We start from the raw sequence: 16,449 nt of genomic DNA, 5'->3' as shown, positions 1-16,449 counted from the left end.
CTGTGGTTAAATAACATATGCATGGTTTTAAATTTTTGATTCTTCTGTGTTTAAACTCTTTTCAGTATCTAGATAAAACTTTATTTTTTAAAGCTCTTCATTGAAGATTATTCAAATTTTTTTCTAAGACATTTGACTTTACATATGTTCATTTTACAGACTATTTTAATTCAGTGATTCCCATCTAATTGGTCAACCACCAGTATGATGTTAAAAGTTACCCAAAGGGTCTAAGATGCACCCAGTTTGGGGATCACGTTTTAAAATGAATCTTGGATATTTAAAAATGGTTTATTTAGTATATTTTATAACATTCTAATTTTTAATTTAATGATATGTTTTGGTCGATTTTAATTTACTTTATCCTAAAAGAAAGCTATCTATATGCACATTTATTCAGCATTCATTTTAATGTTCACTTACTTAAAGAGTTTATTTACCATTATCACATTTATACTGATATTTGCATAGTTTTCCCCAAAGTCTGTAACTTTGAGTTCAGATCTGAACTTAAGGTTTGTACTTTTAGTTGCCTTTATGGGTGTTTATGAACAACTATGAATAACATTTTCAACTCAATAATTTAAAAACTCATAATTCTCATATACCACTTCACTCAAGTTTATTGTTTCCAAAATACCTTATGTCTGTCATTAATATAACACTCTCCCCTATATGGTTCTTCAGACTTGAAATCTTGGAATCAGATTACTTAATATTCTTTGTTTCTCCTAGTCTGTCATCTGGTATCTTGTTCTTTTTCCGTTAAGATTTCTTTTGATTCTGTCCTCTCTCCTCTTGCTGGTCCACATCTTATCTAGCCTTTCTTTACCTGTGGCTGATATTCACCCAGCTCTTACAGATATGATTATACTGGTTGCTAAAATATTAAAATGCTTTTGTACAGGTTTGAGAAAGAGACTTTTCCTCAAGTCCATTGAGTACCTGTACTCTGTTCATCCCAAGAGCTTTGTGGGTACTCTGCTTAATATGCTGTCAACTGGCTAACCAGCCTGTGTCCCAGCCTGTGCATCTCAGCCTCAGTGTGCCCATGGATGTTCTCTCCCAGGCTAGAGGGGGTCTCAGATTCTTCCAGGAAAGATGGTACCCTGGTGTCAGTGCTGGTACACCAGCAAATAGTACTTACATGGGCCCCTGAGGCTATGGTAGTCTCTTCCCAGCTCTCTCTTGCTATTGCTTGTGGGAACTGCAGCCTCTCTGCTGTTGCCAATTTATAGAATTGTTAAATACATAGATATCACCCTATCTTTACTCCAAGCTTCATAGCTGTTATGGTAGATTAGTAGCCCCTTAGTTACTCTACCTCTAGCTACTTATCCTTCTGACATACTCAGCATAGCCAGATGAATCTCCCTAATTTTATCACTCCCCTAAGAAGTGGAAATTTGAACCCAGTTTGAACTTTTTATCAACTCACTTTACCATGTCTGCTTAACCTGTTAATCCATACCTTTCTCAGATGAACTCAGGTTTACCTTCTCACACAAAATGTTCTTATTTACCTTTTTATGTTTCCCTTTTCACATGTTCACATCTCTGAAGTTCTCTCTTGGGCAGTTTCAAATCAAACATTTCCTCCAAGTTGTATCTTGATTATATTTCAAGTAATTCCTCCTTGAAACTTTTACTAACTTCCCAAATAAGAATGACCTTCTCTTCCTAGAATCCACATAGTAGCTTATGTCTTATAATGTATTAATTCTAGAACTAGAAAGTTCAAGGTCATGTAGTTGATCTTTCTTCCCAACTTAGGAAACCTTTGTACAAAGCATGTGATTTACAATGAAGATTTCTTCCAAGACAATAAAGCTAGTGGTTCTGTTATTGGGTATTTCTAGTTATTCCTTCAATTATCTGATAAAATATTTCTTGAGGCTTATTTTGGGTCAGGCACTAAGCTTGCTCTACAGCAGTGAACAAAGCAGACAAGGCTCTGTCCTTATAGAGCTTATAGTGTGAAAGAAGACATTAAAAATGTAAGCACATATATAAGTATGTAATAGTTTATATTAGATGCTGTAAAATAAAAATAATAGGACATTATAATTAAAAAGTACATCAGGTCCTTAGTTTATATTGATGATTTAGAGTAAGTGAAATTTAAACTATAGAGGAGGTAAGGAGTGGGGGCTACTCAGATAGCAGTAGAGTATGACAGACCAGTGTATATGTGCAAAGGCCCCACAGCAGGAGAAAGTTGGCTTTTATAATATGTTCACCAAAGAACTGAAAGAAGGCCTGTGAGCCCGCTGTGGAGGGAGATGGAGTGGCTCATGATGTGTCTGGAGAGGTGAGAAGGAGCCATGTAATATACATTTATTTTGAGGATTTGGGGAAGAAGTTTGGATTTTTATCCTAAAAGCAACAAACGACTATTGAAATAGTGTTGAACACTGACTTGGTAGAATTTGATTTATGATTTTTTTAGGTGTTGGGTGGGGAGAAGAGCAGATATTTAAATCTAGAAATGCTCATCTTCTGTATTACTTGAATAACTTCCTTAGTTAAGCAAATATAGAGCAGGTACACAATCATTGTCATAGAGCAGAAAACTTTCTGACTTCATTAATAAAAGTCTGCCACTCCCTGAAAATGCACTTGTATTCTGCTCTGTAAAGCTGGTTCCTGGGGAGGAGATCAGTTTACACAAGTTGTCCAGTGCCTTCTGGGAGAGAAAGAACTAATACCTAGTCTCTGTTGACATAGAGCTGTGTGGCACTGACTCAATCCCAGTCTCTGGAAAGGGCAATGAGATTCCTGAAATGAAGTTACATTGAGGACAGAAAGCGGTACCCCATGTGGCAGCCAACATTCAAGAGAAGCCCTTTTGAACTCATGGGGCTGATGATAGAAAATTATGTATATGCTGTCATCAGTGTAGTTAGTACCTTAAGGAAGAACAGCTGGTAATGGTAGTTGCAAACACAGAAGTGGAGCACCGTTGACTGAGCTGGGCACCAAAGGAAACAGGATCATCACTGTGGCTTGAACAGGGTGGAGGGATGGTACCATCACAGGGGGGACTAACATTGTTGGGTGATAAAAGACCAGTAGCCTTGTGAATAGCAGATTAATTATGGTTTATCAACTCTCTGCGTGGCATGGTATGTAGACTGAAGTTCTGGGGCAAGTGAGAACTCTAGCCAGCTATATTTGAAGTAAAAATTTAAATATGACCATAATTGTGCATTGAAATGATAGAGGAGGTTATTATGGTTACAGTTTATAAAAGATAGCTTATAGGCCAGACACAGTGGCTCACGCTGTAATCTCAGCATTTTGGGAGGCCAAGGCAGGAGTTTAGTCTCGAAGTTCAAAACTAGTCTGGGCAACATAGGGAGATCCCATCTCTACAAAATAATTATTTTAAATTAGCTAGGTGTGGTGGTGTGCACATGTGGTCCCAGCTACTCTGGAGACTGAGGAGGGAAGATCACTTAAGCCCAGGAAGTCGAGGCTGCAGTGAGCCTTGATTGTGCTACTGCACTCCAGCCTGGGCAACAGAGTGAGACCCTGTCTCAAAAATAGTATGTGTATGTATACAAATGCTAGTATAATAAATAAAATAGATAAATAAATAAAAATATAATAAATAAAAAAAATAAGTAAATAAATTAAATAAAAATAGTATGTGTACACACACACATACACACACACACACACAGCTTATACTCTCTTTCACAGAATGGATTGGAAAATGTAAGGGAAGAAATGGGGAAGCTAGTGGCCATGGAGAGGACCAGCAATAATTAAGTAAAATATGTTAGCACTAGAGTGACAGTTACACAGAAAAATAGAATATTCTTTCTTTTATTAAGTTTTCACATCTTTTCTGCATAAGCTACTTCGATCCCACATCTTTCATAAATCCAGCCTTGATCTCATATCTACCTTTCCCTGTTGTTTTTCTCTTGGTTAACATCTCTAATTCCTTTCTTCTTCAGACAGATGATTTCTGGAATCAAAACTCAGCCATTGAGGGGATCAGGTATCCTTGTCAGCTGTGTGTCATGCACAGGTTTGATAAACATGCCTTGCAAGTTTCTTTTCAATCTTGTTAAAGTAGCCCTATGGCACACAACTTGAGATCTGTTTTCAAGTTAACATCTTTCCATTAATCAATACTCTTTGGGTGTGGTTGTTCAACCTGTTATGAATGTACCTCTCATATAATTTCCTACATATTTCTCCATTTCGACCTCAAGAACATTATGAGAGCTTTCTTCAGATATGGAATTAAGTTCAGAATGAACAAAGTCCATATTTTTAAACTACCAGTTTAATAATTCCATCAACAATAAAAATATTATTTTTAGTGAACCCATATTGGATCATACTTTTTTAAAAGTTGTTACACAAACACTTACCTTCCAATTTTAATGGGTTCATTGTAAGCATATTTATCTTAGATTGGCAAAATTCACATCCTTTGCCTTTAAAAATTGTAAAATTAGCCCGTCTCTGGTCTTCTGGCACCTTTCCTTTCCTCTGAAGGACTTCAAAATGTTCTTGCTGTAGTGTCCCAATCACTTCTGCAACTCCTTTCTGGCTCCTAAAGTATGTCTCATCTGAGCCTGTATTAATTTCCTTGGTTTGCTATAACAAACTGCCACAGACTGGATGGCTTAAACGACAGAAATTTATTGCCTCACAGTTCTGGAGGCTGGAAGTCTGAGATTAAGGTGTAAGCGGTATTGGTTGCATGTGAAGGCTGTGAGGGCGAATCTGCTATGTCCCTCTCCCCTGGCTACTGATGGCTGCTGATATTCCTTGGTGTTCCTGGCTTATATCTGCATCACTCTCATCTTTGCCTTCATGTTCACAGCATTCACCCCGTATGCTAAACTTTCCCTTTTTGTAAGGACACCAGTCACAATAGATTAAGGGCTCACCCTACTCTAGTATGACTTCATCTTACCTTAATTCATTACATCTGCAATTTTTAAAGAACCTTAGTTTTTAAATTGGCTTGTTTTTTGGTGAAAAGAGTATGATATAAACCGTTTTATTGTATAATTGTCTTCTGTCTGTGTACAGCCAAAGCAACAAATAGAAATGTGAATGCCAAAGTAAATGAGCCTGGAGTTAGTGACAGAAAAGACCATGTTGGTTTAGTCTCCTTTAGAAATGTTAGAGGAAAAGAAAAAAAACTGGACTTAACCTAAAGGCAGAACCAAGATGTTTACAGACCTTACCAGCCTTGGCTTCTGCATAAAGACACATATACTTTAGTGAGCAGATTGAGATAGTTCTGACTCTCTACTACTGGCCCCACTGGCCTGATTCATATAAATTCACCTTCTTCACCATGTTCCTGTCACCCTCTAGGAATCCACTGTTACCTCACATATGTCCAGAAACCATTCTCTCAGCTGTCACTAACACACACTGCCCACATTTCTCCCTTAGTTCCCAAATGTTTGCATCCACAGCTCAGGAGGTCCATTGGCAAAGACCCTTTGTTGTTACTCTCTATCAGTAGAAAATCAGTGCTTGAGTCAAGGATGCTTCTGGGTGTTTTGGCAGGAGGTCTCTCCCCAGCTGTGCGTGATATTATATTGTCTGGGCCTTAAAGAAGCTCTGCTAGTGCCCAGAGTATCAGGAAGTGTCTCTTGATCAATTTCTGGTCATAATCTCTTTTCCAGAATTTCATTTCAGTTCCATCATTTTTTGGCTGTCATTCCTTTACTGTAAGCATTTAATCTCAGGCAAGGAGTCCAATGAAGAACAGATGCTAGGCTCTACTTTTTTCTCTATACTTACCTTTTACTAACCCCGAGTTCAATTTCCTCCTCCTTCTCCCCCTAACAGAATAAGGGTTGCCATGCATGTACATGGTTACAAACCAGATTGGGGCTGGAAAGTGGAGGTTAAGTTTTTGGCCCATGATCTGTCAGCGAAAAATGTTCTATTACAAAAGCAGTGGATATTCTAGTTAGAATCATTCTTGGGAATTGTAAAACTTTGCATATTTGGTGTCCTTGAGGAACAGCAAGAGTACCAGTTTGGTTTGGTTACAGTGGTCTGAAAGAGGGGAGAGATCTGTAGGGGATGATCATGTATTTCATAAATTATCTGGGTCCCATGTGGAGAGTGGACAAAGGGAGAGGATTGCAAGCAGGGTGCCCTGTGAGGAGGCCCACGCAAAAGTGAAGAGGCCTGTGCTGAAGTGAGAAGGTCTGCGTGAAAGTGATTTGTGTGAAAGATGGTGGTGGATCCAACTAGAGCAGGAGCAGTGGGGGTGGTGAGAAGTGGCCAAATGTCTTGTAAGTAGAGCCTGTTGGACTTGCTGATGGATTGGAAGCGGCATGTGAGGGAAAAAGAGGTCTAAGGAGTGACTGCTAGTGTTTCGCTTAAGTAGCCTGGTGAATAGTGATGTCACTTACTGACTTGGGGAAATGAAGAGCTCTGGTTTGAACAGGTGAAGCTTGAGAGTCATTCCTAGAATCTCAAATCAAGATGAGTCTTAATCAAAATGTCTTAGCCAAAGGATTCGAGAGCCAGGATGCTCCTGCAGTGTAGTGTGATTATGGTTTCCCTTACAATGCAGCAGAGAACCAAAGCTGCCGAACAGTTTTTTAAGACTTAGTGTCCTCACTTATAGGTGGGGATATATTACTTATTTCACTGGGTTCTTTGAAGGTAACATTAGATAATGTTTGTGAAACTCAGTGTAATTCTTGACAAGTAATTAGCACCTAATAAATATCTTCCGTTATTGTTGTTATTAATTTTGGTAAAATGAACTTTATCTATCTATCTATTTATTTATTTATTTATATTGAGACAGAGTCTCGCTCTGTTGCCCAGACTGGAGTGCAGTGGCGCAATCTTGGCTCACTGCAACCTCTGCCTTCTGGGTTCAAGCGATTCTCCTGCCTCAGATTCCCAAGTAGCATGATTACAGCCGCCCACCACCATGCCTGGCTAATTTTTATGTTTTTACTAGAGAGGGGGTTTAACCATGTTGGCCAGGCTGGTTTCAAACTCTCTACCTCAAATGATCCCCCTGCCTCGGCCTCTCAAAGTGCTGAGATTACAGGTGTGAGCCACTGTGCCAGGCCAGGAAAATTATTTTTAAAGCTGATTTTAAATATCAGCTTTGGAATGAAATAGGACATAAATTAATACTTAGTATATCCAGAATCTATAAAGAACTTAAACAAATTTATAAGAAAAAAATCAAACAACCCCATCAAAAAGTGGGCAAAGGATATGAACAGACACTTCTCAAAAGAAGACATTTATGCAGCCGACAGACACACGGAAAAATGCTCATCATCACTGGCCATCAGAGAAATGCAAATCAAAACCACAGTGAGATACCATCTCACACCAGTTAGAATGGTGATCATTAACAAGTCAGGAAACAGCAGGTGCTGGAGAGGATGTGGAGAAATAGGAACACTTTTACCCTGTTGCTGGGACTGTAAACTAGTTCAACCATTGTGGAAGACAGTGTGGCAATTCCTCAGGGATCTAGAACTAGAAATATCATTTGACCCAGCCATCCCATTACTAGGTATATACCCAAAGGATTATAAATCATGCTGCTATAAAGACACATGCACATGTGTGTTTATTGAGGCACTATTCACAATAGCAAAGACTTGGAACCAACCCAAATGTCCATCAGTGATAGACTGGATTAAGAAAATGTGGCACATATACACCATGGAATAAATACAATGCAGCCATGAAAAAGGATGAGTTCATGTCCTTTGTAGGGACATGGATGAAGCTGGAAACCATCTGGAGCAAACTATTGCAAGGACAGAAAACCAAACACCACACGTTCTCACTCAGAGGTGGGAACTGAACAATGAGAACACTTGGACACGGCAGGGGAACATCATACACTGGGGCCTGTCATGGGGTAGGGGTAGGGGGGAGGGGAGAGGGATAGCATTAGGAGATATACCTAATGTAAATGATGAGTTAACAGGTGCAGCACACCAACATCGCACATGTATACATATGTAACAAACCTGCATGTTGTGTACATGTACCCTAGAACTTAAAGTATAATTAAAAAAAAATTAGTAATGGATAGTCATTTCACATGTGTAGTATATATATATATATATATATATATATATATATACACAGACACACTAATGTAAATAAAACAACTTTTTCTTTTTAAATGAGTTGCATTTTCATCCTTAGAACTACAAAGTATTAAAATCAGGATTTTGAATTTTATGCGTACGTGTGAGGAACTTTCTGAATTATAAATATGATTAGTGACATGAGTAAGTGTTTGCTGCCTCTTAAGATCTGCCATGCCTTTATGCAAATCAAAGTTCCCACAGAAATAATGAGTCAAATACAGCAACAGGCAATGTTTAAATTAGCATTTTTTTTTCCTCTGCTCTGCTTGGGTCAATTTTACTATACACTGCATATCAAGACCTTTGATTTGCTCAGGTTTTCCACTGATTTGACTTCCCCTACCTTTTGTTTCAAAACCTAAGATTACCACTTTAAGTGTACTAGTATTGTGGAAGGTGTTTTATTCAGAACAGAGTAAATATATATTAGAGAATATTATATTGATATTCTCCCTATTGCATTAACAGAGAGATCTTTATGGAGCAAAGGCCAGATCACTTAACAAAACCACAGTCTGTTTTTTGGCAGTAGTGTTGAACTTGGAGGAAAGCCAGTTTTAGCCAGTATAAAGTTAGATTCCATTCCATCAGCACAATAGTTAATAATAGTTGATTGACAGGGATGTGAAGGGTGCCCTCTTTTCCTCCCCCCTCCACTCCCATTCCACACTAAACTCTCTAGGGAATGTGCCATTCCTTTACCCATTCCTAAAATTCTTTGCTTGAGCACAGCCAAGGGCTGCTCGACTGGTGCCTGACTGTTTGGAGGCTGGAGAGTAGGGGGTCTCTCTGAAATAGTTCCTAGTCCCTGTAGTTGTTGCTGAGGAAGCCTAGCAATCTCTGGACATCTTTAGGGATATGCAGTAAAGGTGAGCTTCTGGGCTAGTGTTTATGTGTGAAAAATAACCATACTCACCTGAACTACCTTAATACCATGGGATCAGGATCACTTTTGCTTCCCTTCAGCCACACACATTCATCTTGTCCACAGAAATTTAGACCTTATTTTAGTCTATTTTTTGTAAATCATATATCATATCATATATTATTTTGCATTGTTAAAACTATATTTTGTTGGTGTTTAGTACTGGTAAATTAGTAACATTTGCAGCTTTCTTCCAACTCTTTTTTCTTTTTGGATGTAGGTATGTGCAGGATATGAACTATTCAAACAGTTACAGCATTCCAGAGATTCTTTCCCTGGATTCTACATGCTCACATGGAGTTATATTTGAATACCAAGAAGTATTGTTGAACATTGCTGAACATAAGGTTCACTAGTACAGTGTTTTAGGTGAAAATTCAAAAGTTTTTTTCTAAGTCCAAGTAATTTCTGTTTTTAGTGGAGTAATGATTCCTATACTAAGCAGTTTTGTGTTCTTTAATTTGGTGAAGTTAGCATTTGGTGTTGCCCTCAGTTTGGGTTAGCAATTATTCTTTACCCCATGTCTCACCACTACAGAACCACTTGCTAACTTTTAATCACCACCTTCTCAAGTTTAAGGACTTGGCCAGAGTGATCCCGGAAAGTCTCAACATTTTCCAGTGAGTAAAGTCCATCTCTTTTGGAGATCTTGACACCTATCATTAACAAGGCTGCAACCTCCTTAAGGATAATCGAGAAGGGAGACCTGCTCTTCTGTATGTATAGCAAAACATAAAGAGGTTATACAGCAGGATACGATAGTTCTTAAATAGAGTGCATGTATTGTCTGGCAGGCTGACCCAACATCATGTTGCCTCCTTCATTCTACAGATTATGTTATGGGTTTCAGGTGTTTTTCTCAGGTCAGTTTCCCTATCATTAATGCTGCAACACCTTTACTGAGTAGATATCCACTCTCTCATTCTTTTATTACACCATGGTGAAACCAGCACTGCCAACTCTCATGAGTTGATGAATAAACTCTAATTTTACTGCATTTATAAATGAAACTTTAAAAATAGTTTCTGGAATAAGATCGCAGTGAATAAAGTCCTAACTAGATTTTTAAACAAAGCCACGTTTAAATGAATCACATTGAAATATGTTAATATATTTAGCGTTGGTATGTTAATATATAAGCCATTTATACCCTAAGATGTCAATAGTGTCACTTGCCTTGCTGGCAAATTTGGCACATAATAAGAACATGTGTCCAAAATGCTTTTTGTTTAAAAACATACATAATTTGAAAAATATTTGATTGCTCTTTTGTGCGTTTTAATAAAAGAAGGAGCTCACCTTTCGATTTTAGAAATGCTTACTCAAAATTGCTTTTAACATCATCTGTTTCTAAGTGTTTCTAAGTGTTTTAAAAGAGAAAGATGACTTGGGAAAGAATTCAACTTGATTCTGTAAATATTTTTTGAACATTATTGTGTGCCAGCCACTGTGTTAAGTGCCTGGAATGCAGAGATGAATAAGATTGTTCTTGGGTCATAGCGTACAGTGTAATAGAAGCGACAGTTAAATTATATTTGCTGTGTAGATTCACTATTCTGTTAGGAGCCATTAATTTCACCAAAGTTGGTCAGAAAGGGATATTCTTTTAGGAAATCACATTGAAGCTGGACCTTGAATCATGAAAGCTAGAAAATGAGGACAAATGAGGACATCCAATGCAAAGGGATACTACATGAGCAAAGAGAGTTGTAAGTGTGTGATGGGCTCTAAAGGTTACAAAATACAACTTCAATAGGGCTTAATGTTATTGTATTCTTTCAGATTAGAGCAGGCATGATAATATTTTTTCATGTATAAAAGGCCTTCAGATAATGCTCATCACCTGATATTGGGACTTAATGGTAACAGAAAATAAGAAAGGGAGAGTTGAAGGAACGTGTGTTTTTCTTTTTTCAATTTCTTTTTTAGAGTGACATAGATATATTTTATCATCTTATGATTTTTTTCAGAAACGTTTTTGTAAACTTTGTTACTTCTGTAAGATTTCATATATGTTCATTTCCTTACCCCCAAAGCCATAATAAAAATGATTACGAAGCACTTTTCTAACACTGACCATAAGAATGAAATTAACATTGCTGTGAGTAAACTGTAGTTTAGGAGAATCTTTTGTAGTGAGGAACAGAACTATTATTTATTGAGTATCCCTATATGTTAGGTACTGTGTGAGGTACTTTCATATAGTCTATACCATTTACTCCTTAAAGCATCCCTGTAAAGTTATTATCTCAATTTTCTAAGCCAGGGAAGCATTCTAGGGAAACTAAGGCTGACTAATATGCTCTGTGATATACAGCTGGTAAGTGACAGGTTTGGGATGCAAAATCAAGGTGGTTGAATTCCACATCATATGCTCACTTTACTGTAGATTAGACAGGTGTACTTGAATAATTGGCAGGTGACAAGTGTCAGTTTGGGTATTTAAACTGAGGCCTGACTTACTCTAAATAATCTGTATTCTATCCCCAACCTTTTGGCACCAGGTACTGGTTTCCTGGAAGATAATTTTTCCACATCCTGGGGGTTGGAGGGGGATGGTTTCGGGATGATTCAAGAGCATTACATTTATTGTGTAATCTATTTCTATTATTACATTGTTATATATAATGAAATGATTCTATAACTCATCATAATGTAGAATCAGTGGAGTCCTAAGCTTGTTTTCCTGCAACTAGATAGTCCCAGATAGTCTGGGGGTGATGGGAGACAGTGACAGATCATCAGGCATTAGATTCTCATAAGGAGCACACAACCTAGATCTCTGGCATGTGCAGTTCACAATAAAGTTTGCCATCCTAGGCTGGGCGCAGTGGTTCACACTTGTAATCCTAGTACTTTGGGAGGCCGAGGTGGGCAGATCACCTGAGGTTGGGAGTTTGAGACCAGCCTGACCAACATGGAGAAACCCCATCTCTACTAAAAATACAAAAAAAAAAAAAAAAAAAAAAAAAGTTAGCCTGGTGTGGTGGCGCATGTCTGTAATCCCAGCTACTTGGGAAGCTGAGGCAGGAGAACCGCTTGAAACTGGGAGGCAGAGATTATGGTGAGCCAAGACTGCGCCATTGCACTCCAGACTGGGCAACAAGAGCGAAACTCCGTCTCAAAAAAAAAAAAAAAAAAAAGATTCGCCTTCCTATGAGAATCTAGTGCCGCAGCTGATCTGACAGGAGGTGGAGCTCAAGCAGTAGTATGAGAGATGGGAAGTGCTGTAAATACAGATGGAGCTCACCTCCTGCTGTGTGACCAGTTTCTTACTGGTTCCTACTGGTCCGTGGCCTGGGGTTTGGGGATGCCTGCACTAGAACTTACAGAAGTTATTTGAACTTCAAACATTGCAAAAGCAGAGTGTTTTCATTACTTAAAGTAGTGTTTAATTTTAGCATGTCTTACTTTCTGGCTATAGTTTTTAATAGACTTTTCAACTATATGGCTCATTTTAACTGAAGGTTTAAAAAGTCATTTTGTTGTCTCAGAGGTATAAGATTACCATCAAATAAGCAGACATATGGAGGAAAAGAAATATAAAATGCATTTCTGGACCTCTAAATGAATTGTTAAAAACCCTGCGAAGCAAAGCAACGTTTCTCCTCTGAAATTATATTTTGCAAACATATTTTAGAAGGAAAACTTGAAGTGTCAAAAGTAGTGAAATGTCTCCAGTGTTTATGGATGTAATAAGTTAATTAGCTGAAACCCCATCCAAAAAAATTGTCAGTGAAATTTATGAGTCTTTTTGCTATCTGTATGGAGTTGACAGCAGGTGTTTCTTACTCACACACTCACCAAACTTTGAAGAAGAGTATTTTTAACCCTTGCTTCATAATAGGCAAGTTCAGATGATCTAAATATTTCTTCATATTCTGTATACTGAATGCCTTGAGTAATTTGAATGATATGGGATATTGACTATATATGTGTTAAGTTCCAAATCCAATAAACTTAGAGTTTTAAAGTTGACTTAGTCAGAGGGTTTGCTTCATTGCTAACATTAGCACAGATTCTTTTGTGCAAATGGACCTTTTCTTCCTTTTATCTATGTTTTTATCATTATAAATCTTATTTCTTGCATTAATATAACATCGCAGGATAAGCTAGTAAAAAGTACATTGGTTTATAAAAGAAGGGACCTATTGACATTTGCTGTACCTTGTATATTTGCTCATATTTCTAGATAGCTGTTTTATTTCCTTAATTTGGCTGTAAACTTCTTGAGAGTAAGGATCATTCTTTATCATTATTTTTATTCCTCAAACTTAGCACAATAATTTTTCTATTGCAAGCCTTAAGTATACATTTATTGCTGCTTGATTTCATGAAAAACTGTTTTAACATATAGCACATAAAAATGTATACAACAAAACTAGAAAAATTTCTGTTTGACATGTTATCAGAATCCCAGATTTTTCATCACTATTGGGTAACTTGTAGTCAGCCTCACTTGCCTTTAACTTGATCATGAGTCCCACTTGCTCTTCAGAGAATTTTCTTTAGGTCTATAAAGTTCTTATTAAAATATAACTAGTTTAGTTCTGATTAAAACTATTTAAGGACCTCCCTGACTTTGCAGCCAAACCTCTGACCTTTACAGTTGAATATCGTTAATGGACTCAGATTCAGGATCCTACCCCCAGAGGATATTAGGAAGGGTGTAGTAGCTCACTAGTTTAGTGCACAGTCACATTTAATGTCAGTTTTGGTCTGACCTTGGTACCTCAGTTGCTCAGGGCATGAATTCATGGTTTGCTCTCAGGGTCTTGAGTTTCTTGCCCTGAAAACCCACTTTCCCCATGACTGGTACCTGATGATCACTCCATTTTTTCATACTCCATTGCATTCGCACATGTTATTCCCTCTTCTGGGATATCTTCCCACCAAATGTGACTGGTGAAGTCCTCTTCATGTTTCAAGGTGGAATTCAGTCATCTTTGAGAAACCTTCCCCAACCTACCCAAACTTCTTTGATCATCCCCTCTTTTATATCTTCTCCTTATACCAGAGTCCACACATCTATTAGTGCACTCATCATGCCATATTCTCATTATTTGTTGACTTTCTGTCTGTATTGGACTTCAAGCTCATTGTAGTTCAATAAATGTTTAAAAGAGTGAATTACTTCTGTGACTTTGTTTTGGATCATTGCCAATCACCTGTCTTGCATCTACTTTGAGGATATTATAGATACTGGATTTAATTGAATCTACTAATGACATACTTACATACCTGTTTTTTTGTTTTTTTTTTTTCTTCTGTTCTGGCTAATATCCTGATTTCAGTGTACCTTTGGGCCATGCTCCAGTTTGTTGATTGCTGGGATAACCACTGGCCAGCTCTATATGCTGTAAGTCTTTCTGAACTACCTCCTGTACTCTTCCCAGGCCTGGTATGTTTCCACTTGACCCTCATGGGCCTTACTCATCTTTCTAGACTCTAGGCCTTCGGCAGACCTAATTTAATACATGTTGGACATATAAATAGAAACTCTAATTGCTTTTTTTATTAGTTGTAATAGATTTATACTAAAAAACTCAACCTAATACCAAATTTTTTTTCTTTATGAAGGGGATATTTAATGATTAGGACTATTTTAACAATAGGTCAAGATGGTGCCAAACATTTCATCCCTTATTAAATGGATTAGAGAAGGAGCTTAGTAAATAGCCTTTTTTTTTCCTTCCATATGTGTTGCAATTGTCAAGCCTATTAGAATTAGAATTTTGAGTCAGTGATACGTGTGGTGTCATTAAACCATTTCTTGCCATGGCTAGCCCATGTCCTTTATCTTAAATTTGTCAATGATTTAAAAATTAATGTTGTTCCTTTAAAAATATTCACTAGATACATGAAAATTTACTAGATGTAAGAAAATATTTAAAAGTCTTTTCTGAACATTTGTTTCTCATTTATTTTGAACTAGCCTCAATCACTTGCATTTTACCCATGTCTCTTACTGTCATACATTATTAGAGGGTTTTTTTCACTTATTTTCTATTTCAACCATTTTCAAAGTTTTCTGAATTTTAATAGTTGCAGTTTCATAACTTTTGCTCTCCCATTCATTGATTGATTTGTTCTCCTCATTTTCTCTTTCCTTTAATGTTGAAAATTTGGATATATAGAGAAGTAGATATTTAATAGACCTTTGTGCCTCCATATCCCAAAATACTTTCCCTCCCAAATTATTTTAAAGTAATTTCCAACTTTAGAAGTTCACTAATACAGTATTTGTAAATTATGGGTGGGCAAAAGAATCTCCCTTTCCATATTATCACATTATAACAGAATATGACAAGATATCCGTATCTATCTATCTATCTCTATATAGATTTTTAAAATATATACTTCAGGGTAAACAGAAGCTCAAGCTTATCTCTTTTTCTCTTAGGAGAGTGTTTTTATTTCTTTTGTTCCTTTGAACTTTGTAGTTGTAAGTTGTGGGAACTGGAATTGGGTACATGTGTTTTTAAGTATTAGTCAAATTTCTTGCTAAATATTGCTTAGCAGTTTATCAGATTAGGTAATTGGTTTCTTAAAAAGCTTTTGGCAGGGTTCCAGGTGATGGGAGAAATGAAAAGTGAATTTTGATTGGGGGCAGGTGATAGGAAAGCAAATACAAAGTGTGGTTCATTTAGGGTATGTCATAGAAAGCTGGGCATCAGATTGGAAGGTGGAAAAACAATGGGCACTAATTAGATGCCTTAAGGTGGGTAGCACTTTGGGAAAAATGGAAGTTGCTGCTAGGAAAACATAGAGAAAGTAAAAATCAGGAGATGACAAGCTTTGCCTATTTTAATCATATTTTTACTTGGGCTGGCAAATGTATCCTGCCCAACTGTGGTGGGACAACACAAGCTTTCTCTTTTGGTAGTATACAAGAAATTTATGGTGATTGTTTATAGATGGAGATCTTTTCTTTTCTTTTGTCCTTCTCTGTCTCTCCCTCTCTCCCCTTTCTCCTTCCTTCCTTCCTTCCTTCCTTCCTTCCTTCCTTCCTTCCTTCCCTTTCTTCCTTTCCTTTCCTTTCCTTTCCTTCCCTTTCCTTTCCTTCCCTTCTTTTTTCTTTTATTTTCCTTTCCTTCTTTTATTTCCCTTCCCTACCCTGCTCTGCCCTTCTTTGTCTCACTGTGTCACCTAGGCTTGAGTACAGTGGCACAATCATGGCTCACTCCAGCCTTGAACTCCTGGGCTGAAATACTCCTGTCCCAGTCCCCCACGGAGTTGGGACTACAAACACACACTACCACACCTGGCTACATTTTAAATTTTTTGTATGGATGGGATCCCACTATGTTTCCCAGGCTGGTCTTGAACCAGTGGGCTCAAGTGATCTACCCAGCCTCCCAAGCTGTTGGAACTACAGTCATGAGCCAC

At 37.5% G+C, this 16,449-nt stretch overlaps 1 protein-coding gene across 16 annotated transcripts in view; it reads left to right on the top strand.

Moving 5' to 3' along the window:
* Positions 1-16,449, top strand: part of IKZF2 (IKAROS family zinc finger 2) — a 156,444-nt gene that overhangs the window by 58,348 nt on the left and 81,647 nt on the right. The window contains exon 1 of one of the 16 annotated variants that reach the window (XM_055290508.2): positions 14,355-14,419. The exons of the other annotated variants lie outside the window; for them this stretch is intronic. The gene's annotated coding sequence lies outside the window, so the exon portion shown is untranslated. Of the gene's footprint in view, positions 1-14,354; positions 14,420-16,449 lie in introns of those variants that run through there. 16 annotated transcript variants of the gene reach the window in all.

The sequence above is a fragment of the Symphalangus syndactylus genome, chromosome 8 (assembly GCF_028878055.3).
Source record: "Symphalangus syndactylus isolate Jambi chromosome 8, NHGRI_mSymSyn1-v2.1_pri, whole genome shotgun sequence".
Classification (NCBI taxonomy): domain Eukaryota; kingdom Metazoa; phylum Chordata; class Mammalia; order Primates; family Hylobatidae; genus Symphalangus; species Symphalangus syndactylus.
Note: the sequence above shows the minus strand (reverse complement) of the source record. Positions and strands in the feature narration are given on the sequence as shown.